This window comes from Triturus cristatus, chromosome 12, assembly GCF_964204655.1.
Source record: "Triturus cristatus chromosome 12, aTriCri1.1, whole genome shotgun sequence".
NCBI lineage: Eukaryota > Metazoa > Chordata > Amphibia > Caudata > Salamandridae > Triturus > Triturus cristatus.
In genome coordinates, this window is record NC_140595.1 from 285,311,460 (window position 1) to 285,328,712 (window position 17,253).

The window sequence follows — 17,253 nt, forward strand, 5'->3', positions numbered from 1 at the left end:
TCACAGAGACCCCTCCTCAAGACCAGGCCCTGTCCTCGATCTGGCAGTCCAATAGAATCCACTCTTGGATCTATGCATCCTCTGCCACACTGCTCTCTGCGGCCTTCTCTGAAAATGAGGGACACACAGGACAATCCATTGGCTGATGAGGCCGGTCTTTCATCATTTCCTTGTGGCCAGGCTGATCCAGTCAGGGAGCCTCTTTTGAATCCCATCCAATCCTGGTGCATATTACCTGCATGTTCACTACGTGCTCTGTGCACGAGCAGAGCCTGCTGCCCTCCTTCTGGACCTGGTACCTGTCTGTGCACACACATTTCCCAGACATGATGGAGGCAAAAAGAACAAAGGTAAGGAAGATTGCACAGACTTTACCAGGAGGGAGTTGGTAGGCAGCCCCTCAAAAGGAGTCCTGATACCCCTGAGTATAGATGAATGCTGCCTGCGTTGCTAGTCTACCACAGCCTGGGCAGAGAGGGCCATACCCACTCTTTGTAAGGAGGGGTTCACTTTCATTCCCCTAAACCTCCGAGCCAAGCACTAGGATCTCATTCCATGTAAACTTGCAGCCTCAGTGCACATGCATGATTATCATGTTCACTGTGGTAGGAAACAAAACACTCTCCCGTGACTACCCAGGATATTAACATTGGGGCAGGGAAGCATGCTTTCCAGGGCCTTCCAGACGACTGCCAATCTTATTAGACTAGTTTGTTTGGTTGTCCACCCTTCTCTTGTTCTGCCTGTCATGTTGGTGCTCCTAAACGTGGGCTTCGCTTCCTTATTATTCTTTCTCTTTCGGTGTCCATATGTTTGCTAGAAAGAATAAAGGATGGGGCTAATCTGTTCATTTCTTCTCACATTTTGCATTTCATATTTCTGTTTTTGCCAATGTCTCGACTAGCCGATCCTCTTTGTATACGTAGGTCCTTGGAACGACAGGATGGCCTGTAAAGGACTATGGTCTGGATACATTGTGTAAAAAAAAAAAAAAATAGATAATAAATAAAATGAAATAAATGAGTATATTAATGTTCAGTGTTGTTGTGTAGGTCCAGCACACTTTGATGGGGTGAAGTAATTTCCTTGCCACTGGCCAAGAGTGTCCCTAGCTGGGATGTGGGTTTGACCGTATTAAGAGAATCCGTTCTGTTCCATCCAAACCTTGTACTCCACCTTAAGGTTGTACGGATGGATGCCTTATTGGGTCCGCATGTCTTCTCCTAGGACCCACTACCTGGGGAGTACTATCTTGGTACTGCTTGATTAGCTGAGGTATCAGCAGCTAGAAGTATCCTTCAGAATAATAACTTCCCTTCGGTAATGGTGTTTCTGGTGGATGCTTCAGCTCCCCTCAGATTCCCCTCTGACCTACCCGCCTCCCCATTCTGAGGTGTATATATATATGTATGTTTAACAATGTTTGTGTTCTTTTTCTGCACTGAATCCTGCCAGTTCCATCACTCTTGTCTCTGTTCTAAGAGTGTGTAAAAAACACAGGAAGGAAACTCTCATCAGAGCGCTGGGGTGGTACTGTACACGATTCTGTGATGTCACATACAGGGATATGCTGGAATAGAGTTTTATTTATTGTGCCACCTCCTCAGTGCTTAATTTGAGCCAGTGGCTTCCGGTGCTGGGCACTGGAACCTAATTGTCAGCAGCGGCACTTATGACAGTCTGGCACATGGTGGCGCTGTTTGCAATTAAGAGATGGGCACAACAACAGTTGTGTATGAATTCAATGTACATCAAAACTGACTAATAGATGACACCCAAGTCAATCTCATAGTCGTTGGGGCCTTGAATAGTCTGAATTGTCACACATGTAGCAGTGTGATGGTTAGTAGTTGTGATGGTTCTGGCATTGGCAGCGCTGGCAAAGGCAATGGGTGTTGCAAGCTGCAGAGTACTCCCCCCCCCCCCCCCCCCCCCCCTCTGGCTGAAACAGCTTCCAGGCACACACAGCCACCCCTGAGTACTTCACAGGTCTTTAAAAGACCTTTCGCTTGTTAATGAGGCTTTGTTGGTATTTCACCCCTTCTGGAGCCCCTGCATCGCCACTGACTATTGCTGGAAGAATTAGCAGTTACACAATACCAAGCCCTGTCAGCTGAAACACCCGAGGAATCGGGTTTTTTGCTTGCAGGAATCGGGAGACTAGCCTTGAATTCGGTAGTCTCCCGCCTGAATCGGGAGGGTTGGCATGTCTGTAGGAAGCCAGTTACAGGGCTCTGAGGGGCAACCTTCAGTATAGCCTATCCTATTGCCTCGATTTCCAACAATATGATCAAAAGGGCTGCCTTATGACGCTGCAAAGCACTGTAGCACCGCCATCATAACTCAGAGTTTGTTGGAAAATGTGTGCGGATCTTTTCTCTGCAGATGTAACTTTTGCTAAGTTGTAAGTTCTATGGCGTTTCAGAAGGAAGGAATGTTAAACTGTTTTCAGCAAAGTATACGTTCTTGAGTTTTAAAAACAAACCATGAAATATGCTTCATAAATTTCCGTAAAAGTCATGATTTTTTATTTCGATGTCTTGAAGCGAAAAAAACTCATACCGCAGAAATTTTTCAGTAGATCGACCGTAGAAAGATTACAGAAAAGTGTCGTTTGCCCAATGGGCTAAATCGTGTGGTTGGCTATTTTTCTGTCAAAAGCGGAAGATCTTAGTAAAACGCGCAACAGCCTATATTAGGACCTATATAATGCGGTTGAACGTGTGCAGCCCCCTCTCTTCATAAACCGTAACCAAGCTTCGCGGGTACATATGGAGCGGGTGTGATAAGAGCCGCACGCTGTAATTTCCACTTAGAATGCACGCACCTCGGGAGTGTAATTATTGCTATATTTATTGCGTACATTGAGGCCAGGCGCGGGTCACTGCCGCATGAGGAGATGAGGTGAGGGAACTGCTGGTCCGCAGGGAGTCTAAGCAGACGCCTCACCGTCATGAATGCATTTATGCGCGCGTGGCTGCTACGCCAACGGAATCCGTGGGGACCAGGCGCGCCTTCGAATTTCACAGTAAACTCCTCGTAATCACTGTGTTTAGAGTGTGCAGTGCGCAGTGTAAATCACAAGGCTCAAGGATTGTTTTCTCTACTGACCCGAGGAAGAGGTTGATCGTGACGACCATTTCTGACGAACATATAACATTCATTTGCTGCACTGCCCCTGGTTTGCAGGGGGAGGGGAGCCTGAGTTCCAGGGGGTCTCCTCCGGCACTGTGCAGGGGCGGTGGCCCCCTGGCCAGAGAGTATCTGACTGGGCGCAGAGCGTGTAGCCCCCCCCCCCCCCCATGTACTTTGTGGGAGCCCCATCACATTTCACTACGCCTCCGCGATCCTGTACTGGCGACTGCCCAGCAATGAAACGCAGAGTGATGTTTTGAAACCACAGGTCTGTCTGCCTTTCAATGTGTGGAGAAGTGTGGCTCACTGGTTAGAGCAGGCAGACCCTGAAGCAGAGGTCAGACCTGGGACCAGGGTTCAATTCCCGACGGGGCAGGGTCTTGAGCTCAAATGTCCATGGACTCGATAATTCTCGCTTCATGGGTTCACACTCTGCAACTCTGGGCATTAAGCTTGCTTAATCTCCACAACGCCCCCGCGGCGGGATGCCTGGCTTTCACCTTGGGGATGCCCTGTAGGGGCTATCTCACAGGGAAAAGCCAGGACGGGTTCCCAAGGTAAGCGCGGAGATACCCCTTCGGGGGTCGATTCAGGCGCTATATAAGAAACATAATAATAATAATAAGGGACCAACCTGCTTTTGCGAACGGGATGCGATCTCCCCATAGACTGCACAGTGTATGACTCCACCCACTAGGTGATCCCAGCACCTTCATTACCACCCTTTGGGGCCCCCACCGAGGGGGTGTGCTGACTGCATCTCCACATATGTGGTGCATAATGCACCTTCTGACTAGTAGCGGCTGGCACTGATTGGGAGTGGGGGATGGGGTGGGGAGGTAATGAAAAATATATTTACACTTACCTCCTCGCCGTGTCTTTCCTCGTCGTCCTTCTGCTCTGGCTGGATCAGGAAGCACCCAGGGTCCCCCAAGACAATCACAACGCTGTAATGCAGCGTTGTGATTTGTCTAAGCGCCGTGGTTTGGGGCTCAGATGGGGACTAGGAGCCTGGGCATGTTCTCCACCATGGCTGCAATGCAGCCTGGTTGGAGAGCATGCAAAGTGCGCATAACTGTTTGGCCGGCCCAAGATGGTCGGCCAAACATTCATGCGCACTTAGAGTGCCAACCACTCCTCCCTCTGCTCCTCTGTCAGCAGAGCAGCCCCGCACCACCCGCAAAGCTGCCTCAGCAGGAAAAAATAAAATGATAACATCAAGTTATTATCATTTTATTTTTCCTTTTATCTACTCTGCTCAAAACGGTTGGCGAGACTCCTTAGCGGAGGAGCCGCCAACGGCCTGGTTGCCTTTGTATCTGCATCTGTAATACGATGCAGGCACTGGGCAAAGGTGTTCCCTCATTTGCATATGGAATGCCTGGACTCAAAATGTGGGCCAGTGTGATACATATTAATGAACGAGGCAAACGTTTTTGGGGCCCGATTCTGTAATACCAAAGAGCTCAGGTATTCACAAAACAGGCCATTTGCACCACTGGTCCACTTTCTGTTTGGTACGAAGACTCATCTGAGCAGACATTGATGTTATGCAGCGTGAAATGACTGTGGCATATGGACAGACTGTGTGAGATGTGTGCGCCACCATAGACCATTTAAAACTCATCACTCTTAGTGCCAACATCAACTGGCATTAAGAGCAACATCACGGAGAGAAGATTCCGCTACAGTGAGTGCTTAACATTGAATCGTATATGTGCAGGTACCTCTCGCTTTCAAATTAAAGAAGAGCAAGTACTCTGTACCAAACAGCACCTGCCCATTTTAAACACCGGCTACAAGGTTTTCCTAGTGAAAAGTAGAATGTTGCTTTTTACACACAGGGAGCTGCATGCAGGGGTGTAACACAGGCCCCCGCAGTGCGGGTGGCCCCAAGCTTCAGGGGGCCCCCTCGGCATTGCACTCTGGCCAGAGAGCTCCTTATTGAGCCCGGAGGGGTCCCCTCTGCTTACCTTGCAGGGAGGCACCCTCAAATTTCGTTACGCCAGTGGCTGCATGTCAGCAGCTCCCTGTGAGTAAAAGCAATGCAGGTTGGAAGTGGAAGCCCCCTTCGCTGCTGAGAGTCCTTGGGGGCCAACAAGGCCTCCTGTTCCCTCCAGTAAGCCTCACACAGTGGGATTGCTGAGAGGTGGTCGGAGGCCATGCCTCCTTTCTCCACCACTCTGCAAACATGCCTTTCGGTGTACTGCTGGTGGGGAAATTAGATCTCCTTGCCTCATGGGGGCCTCAGGACTAAAGTGGACTTCTTCTCCCAACCAGGAGTGCACCAGGAGGTGTGTTTGCAGAGTGGTGGAGAAAGGGGGCATGGCCTCTGATGACCTCTTACTCATACAGCCACTCATACACCTGCTCAGTCACTAATAAAGCCACTAACATATCCACTCATATAGCCACTCACACACTGAGTTAGTCACCCATGCAGCTACTGACACATCTACTCACTCATCCATACAGTCAATCACACAGCCACATAGTCAACCATACAGTCACACACACACACACACACACACACACACACACACACACACACACACACACACTCACACTCACTCACACTCACACTCACACTCACACACACTCACACTCACACTCACACTCACACTCACACTCACACTCACACTCACACTCACACTCACACTCACACTCACACTCACACTCACACTCATGCATACTCACTCACCTATGCAGTCACTGACACAAGCACACACTCACCCATACAGCCACTCTCACATTGTCACTCGTATACCTTGTTACCCACCTATACTGCCTTTCACATACCCAGTTACTCACCCATATACCACTCGCACATGAACTCACTCACCAACACAGCCATACACACACTCATTCACCAGAGTGGGCTCTCCCCCCCTCTTACTCCTCGTGGGTCCATCCAATTTTCGGTCCTGTGGAGACGGCTGCTCTGTTGTGGCACAGCTCCCGAGTGGGACCCTCATCTTGGTGGTAGTGTGTCCTGCATGAAGGAAGGGGACTCTGCTGGTACTGCTGTTCCTGAACTCTCGCGCCTTGCATGCAGTATACGCTGGCCAGCCTGCAAGGTGTCCATCCCTGCTGACACAGGTGATCACGTCTGACATGATGTATCATTGGGTGAGTGTGGCCACGATTTGCACGTACATTTATTCCTCCGACGCTACTTGGTGGTGTAATCCACAGCACCGTGCTTCCTCCACTTTCGGTAATCTTCTGCAGTATCTTTTCTTTCCTCTGGCACCCACTACTGCTGTCTTCTGCATGTGTCTTCCTCAGACACTCGACGCTGGCCTCCTTTGCACGCTTCTTCCGTTGCCACCTTTGGCACAGTCGTAGCACTGACCCTGCTCACTGCCAATTCACAGCGCTGCAATCCTTCACTCCTGAACACACCTTTAGCGCCAGCCTTCCCCTGACGCGGAATGCTGGCCGCCTTCTGCTTCTGCCTTCCTCTGAGCCACATTATGCTTACAAAATTGTCCATCACACCCCTGGGCCTTGGTGCCACTGCACCCGCTACACTATTGACAGCTATGCCCCTGCCAACCCCCTAGTTTGCCCCAAGAGCCATCCAGAGCAAGTGATGCACGGTGTAGTGCTTGGGGGGCACTGGGGGCCTCACCTACAACAGCGCTACAGTGACCACCTCGCGCTGAGGAAGGCTAACACAAGGGGGCATAAGAGCTGCCATCACCTCTTTACCCCCGCAGCAACGAGAATAGGCGGCGATAATTCTTTGATGTTTGTATTTAAAAGTATAACTTGTAAATTAAAGGGAAGTTTTTCCTCTTCTCATTCATGCGGCGTACGTTTGTTTTGCTTGCAATTTCCCACCCAGTGCTACACGTAGTAAAACCTATAAATGTTAAGCACCCAGAATAATGTGCTGCATGGCTAAAAACTCATAAGGTCCCAAAGGCGAGACCTAGTGGCTATGCCAATGCTTGTTTAACCTGAAATGTATTTTTATTGAAAAGCATATTTACTGATGACGAAGTTCTGTGGTTCTACAAAATATAAATAACCAAGTATTATTTTTATAAATGGAGTCCGATTTGTTCATGGAGTGTGTGTCTCATTTATTGCCACTGTGTGTACAACAAATGCTTAACACTGCTCTCTGATAAGCCTAACTGCTCGCCCACACTACCACAAAAGGGAGCATTAGGGTTATCTACTTTAGCCTCAGTTAAGCCTCTGGGGATCCACTGGACTCTCTGCACACTATACCTCTTTTTAGTTCTATATAGTATAGAGAGAACCAGCTTCCTACTCTGTATCTTTATATAACGTGCACACTGCCGCCTGAAGGTTTCTTTTGTTACAATGTTGCAAATAAGCACACCAAACTCAAATTTCAAATGTTGGAAACCAGAAAATATATCTGAAGCACTTATCCTCTCTTTTCCCAATATGTACATATTTCTCCTGTGTTTTAATTTCTGTTGCAGTAAATCAATGCTATACCATGTCTGTAAAGAAAGAATTTACTTGCTGTCATGCCAAATAGTATCAAACTCTTAAGTCTATTTTCACTTGTACGACAGCTACATGACTTTACGTTTTTTTGTCAAACAGCATGAACAGGCGTATATGTTTTCTATGTTTACTGTTAAGGATACCTGTTATAAGTTGACGGTGCATGATGACTTTCAGGCCGTGATAAACATTGCAAGGTTGAAACGCTTTGCCAAATAAACCTTTGGAAACTTTGAACTGTAGTTTGCAAGCTCTATGTCTATATTTGGGTGAATTGCTTTCTGGATTATAAACGAGACCTACACCCATTTCTCTGCCCCGGACCCGCCAGGTGGAAGTCACCGGGCTAACTGCAGGACTGGCATCTGGTCTATATATCTATATATGAATATTTGTGTTTTGGGACCCTCCTTTTTCATGGCCTCTGCTTGACAGATCACCCCAAAAGTTTGCAGGAAGAAGCAGAGTTGCATGAGAGTGGAAAGTTTCGCAAACATTCGTCAATTGGCGCCCAAACGATCTGAATACCAAAATTTCCTATGACCCCAATGATATATATATATATATATATATATATATATATATATATATATATATATATATATATATATATTCACTTAAAAAACCATAGGTTTCACACATGTTATAGTTAGCTGGACATTTCACTCGTGAAAAACCATTGAAATTCCCCCGTTATAGTTAGTGCAGGCAACTACAACTCACGCGACCGCAATCCTCTGCTGATGACGTCAGATATTACATCACTGTATTTAGAAAATTAAAGGAAATTTTAGCCCTTGGGGGTCCTTCTGGGACCCCCTGACAAAGGCTAGGGGGTCAGGAACTGTCCACCCTGCCCCCTTTTCACATTCTCCACCTTTGTTTTTCACCCCCTCAGACTGCGAGAGACAAAATGGCGGCCGACACTTCCTGATTTCGACCGATTCGAATGTTTACAGTCATGTAACCACCAATCAGAATTAAGCTCGCTCACGGCAGCATGCGCGTACGGTAAGCTTACCAGACGTGCTCGGAGCGCGCTTATAGATATATATATTGATTTAAAGGCTATCTTCTCAGGTAATACTGAACAGATTTGCACCAGACCTGCAAAAGGCACATCCCTGACCTGAGGACTACCTCTCTGCCAAATTTCAAGTAATTCTGTTCAGCCGTTCGGGCTGTAGCTTGGACTAAAGGTCCTATGGAAAAATGCATGGGGAAAATGCGTTTTGGGACCCCCCCTTGACGAATCCCCCCGAGACTTTCAGGGAAGGAGCGGAGCACCCCACCTATTTCGAAAATTTCGCGAGGATTCATCAATCGGCGCAAAAGTTATTCAAAATAGAATGTTGAGGATTTCCTATGGAAACACGGTCCTAACTATATACTGGCGACCGCCAGTAGATCGATATCACTCACACTCTCACACACACACACACACACACACACACACACACACACACACACACACACACACACACACACACACACACACACACACACACTCACTCACTCACTCACTCACTCACTCACTCACTCACTCACTCACTCACTCACTCACTCACTCACACACTCACACACTCACACACTCACGCATACTCACTCACCTATGCAGTCACTGACACAAGCACACACTCACCCATACAGCCACTCTCACATTGTCACTCGTATACCTTGTTACTCACCTATACTGCCTTTCACATACCCAGTTACTCACCCATATACCACTCGCACATGAACTCACTCACCAACACAGCCATACACACACTCATTCACCCATACAGCCCCACACACATGCACTCACTAACCCATACAGCTAATGACTCACTCACTCATCACCCAGACACCCACAGAGGTACTCAGACAACCAATCACTCACCCGTACAGAAACTCACACATCCACTCACATACCCATACAGCCACTTAGACTCCAACAGACACCAACATTCACACAACCAGTCACTCACCCATACTTTCACTGACACATCTAATCACTCATACAGTTAGTCATGCACCTATTGAATCATCCAATCACTCACTGATTCACCAACTCACCTTGCTATATATATTTAACACTCATAAACTTTTTTAAAACAATCACTGTATGATGTCATCAGTGGTGTCATTTGAGATATCATGAGTGATGTCATGAGTGATGTTACTGACCATGTCATGAGTGATGTAATATGTGAGGTCATAAGCAGTTCATTGTGGGGGTGCGAGTTATAGTTCGCTCACTAACTCTAACGGCTGAAGTTCTCTGGTTATGAACGAGTGCAATCTGACTCTAACTATAACGTCCCTGTAACTTTTAAGGCATTAAGGCATCATTTTACTGGTTGGACCTCTGCAAAAAACAGAAAGTATTAAAAAAACAATGAGGGTGGTGGTGCGGCAGCACGGGGAGCGAGCAGAAATGGAGGGAAGCGGTGCTTGAAGAGAAGCTCATCAGCTAGAAAGCAACGTGTGGGAGAAGCAAACAAGGGCGAGTTCAACCAGGAGGAGGGACAGGGGAGAAACACATGGGTAAGATAGCAACATGGAACACAGTGATGTGGGAAGGGAAGCACACAAAGGATATTCTCATTGAGTGCTCAACCAAAAAGAAAAAAGTAGTGCCTGAAGAGTAAAGCAGTTGGAGGACACAAGTAATGAGGCTATGTTCAGGGGCGGGCAAATCCCAAGTACAGGAATGAAAGCCCAAACAAGATAACAAATAAAAAGTGAGCAAATGAGAGTGGCAATAAAGCCTACCAATGTTAAGCAGTAGGCAGGCTCTAGGCCACTGTAACCTCACAATAGATTGTTTTGCAATTGTGCTGTCTGATAGCAACACCCAAAAATGATGAGCACATTTTTTTTTATTTATTGTACTCATTACTATGTAGAATCCTCACTGAACACCATCCACACCACAGCCAGTTTTTCCCACAGACAAGAATGACACCACAGTCTGATCCATTCCAAGCCATGACTCTGTTTAGCCAACCAATTCCTGTGCTGACTCTGCAACCTCGATTACTATTTCCTCATGGAAATGATATGCATTCCATCATGCTTGATAGGATGTAAAGCTGAGTCGACCCCATTTTCATTCTCAAATGTGTGGTTTGCATGATACACAATTAATCAATCAGTTGACTTGTAAAGTGCGGTTAATAACCTACGAGGGTATCCACACGCTGGAGGGGAGTCTGGGCTTTATTCTAAGATCCGGGTCTTCAGCTGCTTTTGGAATTCCAACAAGGTTGTAGTGGTTCGGATGTGGAGGGGGAGGCCATTCCAGGCTGTCTCTGCAAGGTAGGAGAAGGAACAGCCTCTTGTCCTGTGTTGGCCTGGGGGAGGTAGGCGGAGCGTAGGTTCCTGGTGGGTTGGTGGAACTGGAGTCGGTGGTTGATGTATGCCGGGCTGGAGTTGTGCAGTGCATTGAACGCATGGGTGAGGACCTTGGATTGGCAGCTCTTCTGGACTGGTGTGCCAGGGAAGACTTAGGTGAGGGATGGTGTGTGTTCGACGTGTGAGGTCAAGGATTAATCTGGAAACTGTGTTCTGGATGGCTTGGAGTCTGGTGGCGGTCCTGACGGGAAGTGCGTTGTCATAGTCTAGTCGACTGATGACAAGGACTTGATAAACAGTGCATCTGGAGTCCAGTGGGTGCCACTTGAATATCTCGCACAGCATGCAAAGGACATAGTAACAGGAGGAGACGACAGCATTCATCTGGGGCTTCATTGTGAGCTTTCTGTCGAGGATGATGCCTGGGTTTCTGGCGTGGTCAGTGGGGGTAGTAGTGGGTCCAAGTTCTGAAGGCCACCAAGAGTCATCCCATGGAGAGGGTTTGCAGCCGAAGAGCAAAACCTCAGTTTTGTTAGTGTTCAGTTTCAGGCAATTTTCCATCATCCAGGTGGCGATGCATATCGTGCATCTGAGAAAGTTGATTCTGGTGTTGTTGTAGACTTCAGATAGGGAGAGGATAATTTGGGTGTCTGCATAGAAAATGATGTTGAGCCTGTGGTTCCTGATGATGTTAGCTAGTGGTTTCATATCATGTTGAAGAGGGTTGGGCTAAGGGAGGAAGCTTAAGAGACACAGCAGATGATGTTCTTGTGCTCGGAGGTGAAAGGTGGCAGGCGTACCTGTTGGGTTCTTTCCATAAGGAAGAAAGTGATCTAGTTGAGTACTGGGCCCTGGATACCAATGTCGTGTAGTCAGAAGATTAGAGTGTGGTGCGATACAGTATCAAATGCTGCTGAGAGGTCCAGGAGGATGAGAGCAGCCGTCTCTCCCCTGTCGAGTAGAGTCCGGATAAGGTCATTATCTGCTATCAGGGCCGTTTCTGTTCCATGGTAGCTGTAGAAGCCAGATTGGGGGTGGTCCAGTAGCTGGTGCTGCTCCATATGTTTGGAGAGCTGCTGGTTGATCACTTTCTCCATCACTTTCTCCGGAAAGAAGAGCAGGGAGATGTGTCTGTACCTGCTTTGTTCATGAGGATCACGCCTTTTATTAGTAGGGTGCTGACCTCTGCGTGTTTCAGCTCTTTCCAGTAGGTTGCTGTTTGGATGGAGGTGCTGATGATGATGGTGGTGCATGCTGAGCTGATTCTGGGTTTTTCCAAGTTGAAGATGTGGTGGGGGCAGGGGTCGGTGGGGGCCCCTGAGTGGATAGATTACATGGTGGTGGTGGTGTCGTCCTGGTTGGAGAGGTGCTTCCAGGCCGTCAGTCGGGTGGGCCCGTGTGGGTTCGGTGATGTCTGGTTGGTTGGTTAAGTTTGATGGTTTGGGTTGGAGGCGAAGTTTCTTTAGATTTTGTTGAACTTGAGGGGAAAGAATTTGGCTGGTCGATTCCAGAGTTCTTGTGATGGGGTGATAGTTTTCTCTGCAGCAGGGGGTTGGTTAACTCCTTAATGATGCTGAAGTGTGCTTTGCTGCAGTTGGAGCTGGTTTCAATATGTGTCACTAGGGCTCTTCTTTTTGTCTTGTGTAATTGTTTATATGTGTTGATTGCCAGTGTGTAGGAGGTTCTATCTAAGTCCTCCTTGCTGGTGCATCATTGCCTTTTGAGATGTTTACAGGGGCACATTGTTGTTTTCAGGTCTTTTTTATACCAGCTGGCTTGCTTGGTGTTTTTTTTGTGCTTGGGGGTCTTGAGTGGTGCTATGGTGTTGGCACAGTCTTTGATCCAGGTGTTGACGTTTCTTACATTGAGGCCAATGTTGCAGAATGGGATCAGCTGGCAGTAGGCCAGGGCATTGTTCCACTCAGTTTCTTTGATCTCTTTCCATCTGTGACGTGGGTGCTGGGCATTGAGGATGGGGGTGACTCTGGTGAGGAGACGTTAAAGTGGATGCTGCGGTGATCAGACTAGGTGAGTAGTGTGGTGTGGCTGAACTTGATCTTGTTGCTGGAGGGGAACATTGGGATGGGTGTGTGTCCTGTGGTGTGAGTGGGTCCCGAATTAGTTGGTTGAGGCTGATGCCTTCGAGGAGCTTGGTCAAGGTCTGGTTGGTGAGGTTGTACAGGTGGAATTTGAGGTCACTGACTAGTAGGTAGTCAGCAGTGTCTATGGCGAGCGGGCAATCGGTGAGGAAGTTGCTGAAGCTGTTTTTTGGTCCCGGTGAGCGGTAGACTAGAGTTCCTTTGGTGGTTCTTTCGTTCAGTCGCAGCTGGAAGTTCAGGTGTTCCATGGTTGTTGTCATCGTCCATTGCGCTGGTGCAGAAAATTGATTATTTGTGGATGGTATCAGTAGCGGCCAGCATTGCTTGCAGGTGGGTGAGCCGGTGCAAGGGGTCACGGGGGAGGTGGGATTTGCGAGGGTGTCATGGGTGGATCGCGGGAAAATATAAATAAAATTAAACTTAACTTTCCGCCGGGTCCCGCGTCTACTCTGCTCTCCTGCCTCTGACAGGAGCAGGAAGCAGGCAGCCAGTCTCCCTCCCCTAAGCCAATCACAATGCTGCAAGCGTCATTGTGATTGGTCGGGACTGCGCCAAGCCAGGGGTTAGTGGGGTGGGCATGTTCTCCATACAGGCTGGAGAAGGTAAGAGTGCGCATGACTGGTTTGGGTGACCCGAGAGGGCCGACCAAACAGTCTTTGCGCACTCAGGAGTGGGAAAACCACTCCTCCCCTGCTCAAAGAGCTGAGCTGCCCCGCCCACCCACAGTGAGCAATGCAAACATAAAATGGTAATAACTCCACGTTTATTAGCATTTTATATTTTGCCTTTCTCTCACTGCGAGAGAACAGTGGGGCGACGGTCTTCTGCTGTAGTGGAGGAGTGCCCCTGGATGGTATCTAGCCCCCGCCTGGTCTGTTGGCACGGTCTCAGTGGGAGATATTGTACCATTCCAGCATGGCGTGGTGATTTCAGAGGCCGAGGCGGCTTTGAGACAGGTTTATGTGAGGAACAGGATGTCTGGTGTGAGGGTAGTGATGAGGTCCCATACCTCAGTGGTGTGTTTGCACAGCTAATGCGGGTTGAGGAGAATGTATGCTAGTTGGTTGGGCGGTGTCTGCAGGATGCAGTGTCTTGAGCGCGGTGTGGTCCGGGTGGTGGGGGTGTTGGTGAGTGTGTACTAGTGCAGGTGAAGGGGCAGTGGGTGCATGTGAAAAGGCCTACTGTGGTGGATGCTGTGGCACAGTAGCAGTATTTGTGGCAGCACCCAGTGTTCAGAGTACGGTTGGGGTGTACCTGCACGGGGTTGATGGGCCAGGGTTCCTGGTACATGGTGCGGTGGTGGCGTGCCTACGGCTGTATTAAGTAGTTGCTGCGAGCAGGGGAGCAATTAGAGACACATTTCGGGGATGGGTGGGGGGGCTTAGAAAAAATTTCGGGGGCGGGGGCTGACTCTTCCAGCAATAGTTAGAATGGAGATGCAGGGGCTCTAGAAGGGGTGAAATAACAACAAAGCCTCATTTACAAGGGAATGGTCTTTTAAAGACCTGTGAAGTACTCGGGTGCGGCTGTGTGTGCCCGGGGAAGCTGTCGAGCCCGGGCTGCCACACACGACAGGTGGGGGAGCGGGGGGGGGGCTGAAGCCCTTTGATCCCAATGGGCGTTGCGCGCCTGGCTGGGAGGGGTTGGGCGGTGGACGGGACGCGTGAGAGTGGGAGGAGAGCAGGCAAGGAGCGAGAGAGGTGAGAGAGGGCTCTAGAGTGCAGGAGGGTGGAGGGGTAAGAAAAAGGCGGGAGCAGCGTCTTGGGCAGGTGGCATGGGAAGAAGTCAAGGAAGGCTAAAGGGACAGGCAGGAGCAGTGATGGGGGCATAAGGAAGCCACAGAGCAGCCGGGAAAAGATAAGAAAGTGACTAATGTGTAGGAAAACAAAAGTGGCAGAACGGCACAGAATGAGCAGAAAGGTCGGAGACTGTCAAGAAAGCAGAAATGAAGAGAGAGTGGGCGAGAGAGCGAGGTGAGAGAGAGTGGGAGGCGAGCATGCGCGAGGAGTGTAGCAGAGGTGTGTAGCCCGGTCCGAAAGGGCCTTGACTGGTCAGAGGACCTGTCCAGATAAGTGGGAGAGCACAATACTCTACCACGGGTACGTGGCCCCAACAAGCTTTCCAAGCTGCTGATAGGTATGCGGGGCTCCTATTGCTTTTGCTTGTAAAAGGACGGCTATGAGGGGAGACGCGATGAGGGTGCGTGATAGACTGTCACTTCAGGATAACAACGGCGGGTGAAGCAGTGCCAGGCTTGGCTCGTGGTCCCATGAGGAGCCCTGGCACGGCAGGGGAGGCTCCCAGTTGCCATGGTGCCTGATGATCCAGGTGCGTCCCGCGGCTGCCTTTCCGGAGTAAACCCAGAGAGCTTGCAAGCAAGGCTGGCTGGAGTGGGATCAAAAGTAGGCCAGGGCAGCCTAAAAAAAGTTACACATTTTTGCGGATTGCGCCTTTTCACAAAACACTCCTTCAGTGTTTTAGGTATTAGAAAAAGAAGGAGGGGTTTCTTTAAAAGAGGCATGCTTTAACTTCACTAAAATTTTAAACCATGCAAATGTTGCCAGGTCTCTTTGTTTACGGATTAGGTCACAATGGTGAACCACACCTGAATATAAGTGAGGCCACTTGTGCGCAGGCCCCCTGCCCCATCTCAATCTGCATACATTAATGGACCGGCGCAGCCATAGACTGTGAAAGACACCTGCGCCCCATGGTGAAAGGGAGGTAATAGGGGCCCATCTGCCTATCGAAAGGGCCGCCCATTGCCCGAGTGCCTGCCTGCCTTCCTAATCCGACCCTGCTTGCAAGAGGCTGTTGCCTCGGAAGAGGAGCTGTAGCTGTGCTTGAGTCCCTGCGTCGCAGACAGGTACGTTTGAAAGCACACCACTACGGACACAGAGCCAGTCTCATGCCTAGGTCAACATGGGTTGGGCAGAGTCAGTCGGCCTCATGTTAGCTCACCGGTGGATCCGGCGGGTTGATGAAGAGCCAGTCTGATGCGTGTCAGGTTAGATAAAATATTATTCTGCTGAAATAATGAACAAATAAATAAGGCCGCGTCATACACATCGCTGAATAATTATTAAGCCCCCTCTCCCAAGAAAGAGCTTTGCAAATGACTCAGGAGCACTCGCATTGCAGCTGCGTTCCATCCAGGACTCTCTGCGTTAAGCACCGAGAGATCTTCCATTCGGGAACTGCTCGTTTGAATCTTTTATTACTGTGTTTTAATTTTAAAATATAATACCAACAAAACAAAATACAAACTTTGCTGAGTTTATGAAATTCCATAACATTTTAGACGTTAGAAAATGAATTAAATAAAGCAGAAAAAAAGCGTGTGTAGTGAGGTGTTTAGGAAATAAAATTCCGAGTTTTTCCAGAATTAGCTGAAAATAATATTTTTATTAGAGAATGTTCTTCAAGAAATGGGGATGTCCCCACAGAAGCCCTGTTAAACAACAACGCAGTAAAATACCTTGTCGAACTCACGGAATTGCTGCTTAAAGAATTTTGTCTAATCATATTGTCGTAGAGCACAGGTGCGCGACAGCGGCGAAAGGCATGACATTAATGTGATATGACGTTAAATGTAACTTGATGCCTTGTCGTCAATCGATGACATTTGTGTGCGCGTGATAGGCATTCATGCACTATTGCACAGTTATAATGCACAAGCGCAAGTCTGCAGTAGTTCCGTGCTTCGCTGCAGCGTAAGACTGACTGGAAGTCTCTCTCTCTATCTCCCGCTCCAGGATCTCGGAGCTCCACTTCTTGGGGCTGCCGGTGTGCAGCTCTCCAGTCCCGCGCTAGCAGACGGAGAGTCCCCGAGCCCTCGGCGAAGGTCTCGGAAGAAGATTTTGAGTCTGGCCGGCGCCCGCCCCTGGAGCCGCTGTAAGTAGCAGACGTCCCCGCGCGCTGCAGCCCTGCACGCACTAACAATTGTGCCGCGCGCTCTGTTATGCGTAGAGCGGCGGGGATATGGAGCCCCTTCGAGGGGGCAGGGTTGGGGAAGGAACCGCGATGAAGCGATAATTAATAACGGGGCGAAGAGAAGTCACCGTGGTTGTGTTGCGCAGGCGGTGGGTGAGACGCGGCGCCTGCGAGAGACGGAACGCGTGTGAGGGAGGGCTTGCAGTCTGACCAGGTAATGTCAGCAGAAGGGAGGGTTCTGGCGGGATATTTGTGA

General features: G+C 49.0%; 1 protein-coding gene across 6 annotated transcripts in view; it reads left to right on the plus strand.

Annotated features, from left to right (window-relative positions):
* LOC146775882 (death-associated protein kinase 2-like) overlaps positions 1-17,253 on the plus strand; it is a 668,281-nt gene that overhangs the window by 278,120 nt on the left and 372,908 nt on the right. For 4 of the 6 annotated variants that reach the window (XM_085639575.1, XM_085639576.1, XM_085639574.1 and 1 more), the window contains exon 4: positions 16,820-16,958. The exons of the other annotated variants lie outside the window; for them this stretch is intronic. The gene's annotated coding sequence lies outside the window, so the exon portion shown is untranslated. The remainder of the gene's footprint in view (positions 1-16,819; positions 16,959-17,253) is intronic. 6 annotated transcript variants of the gene reach the window in all.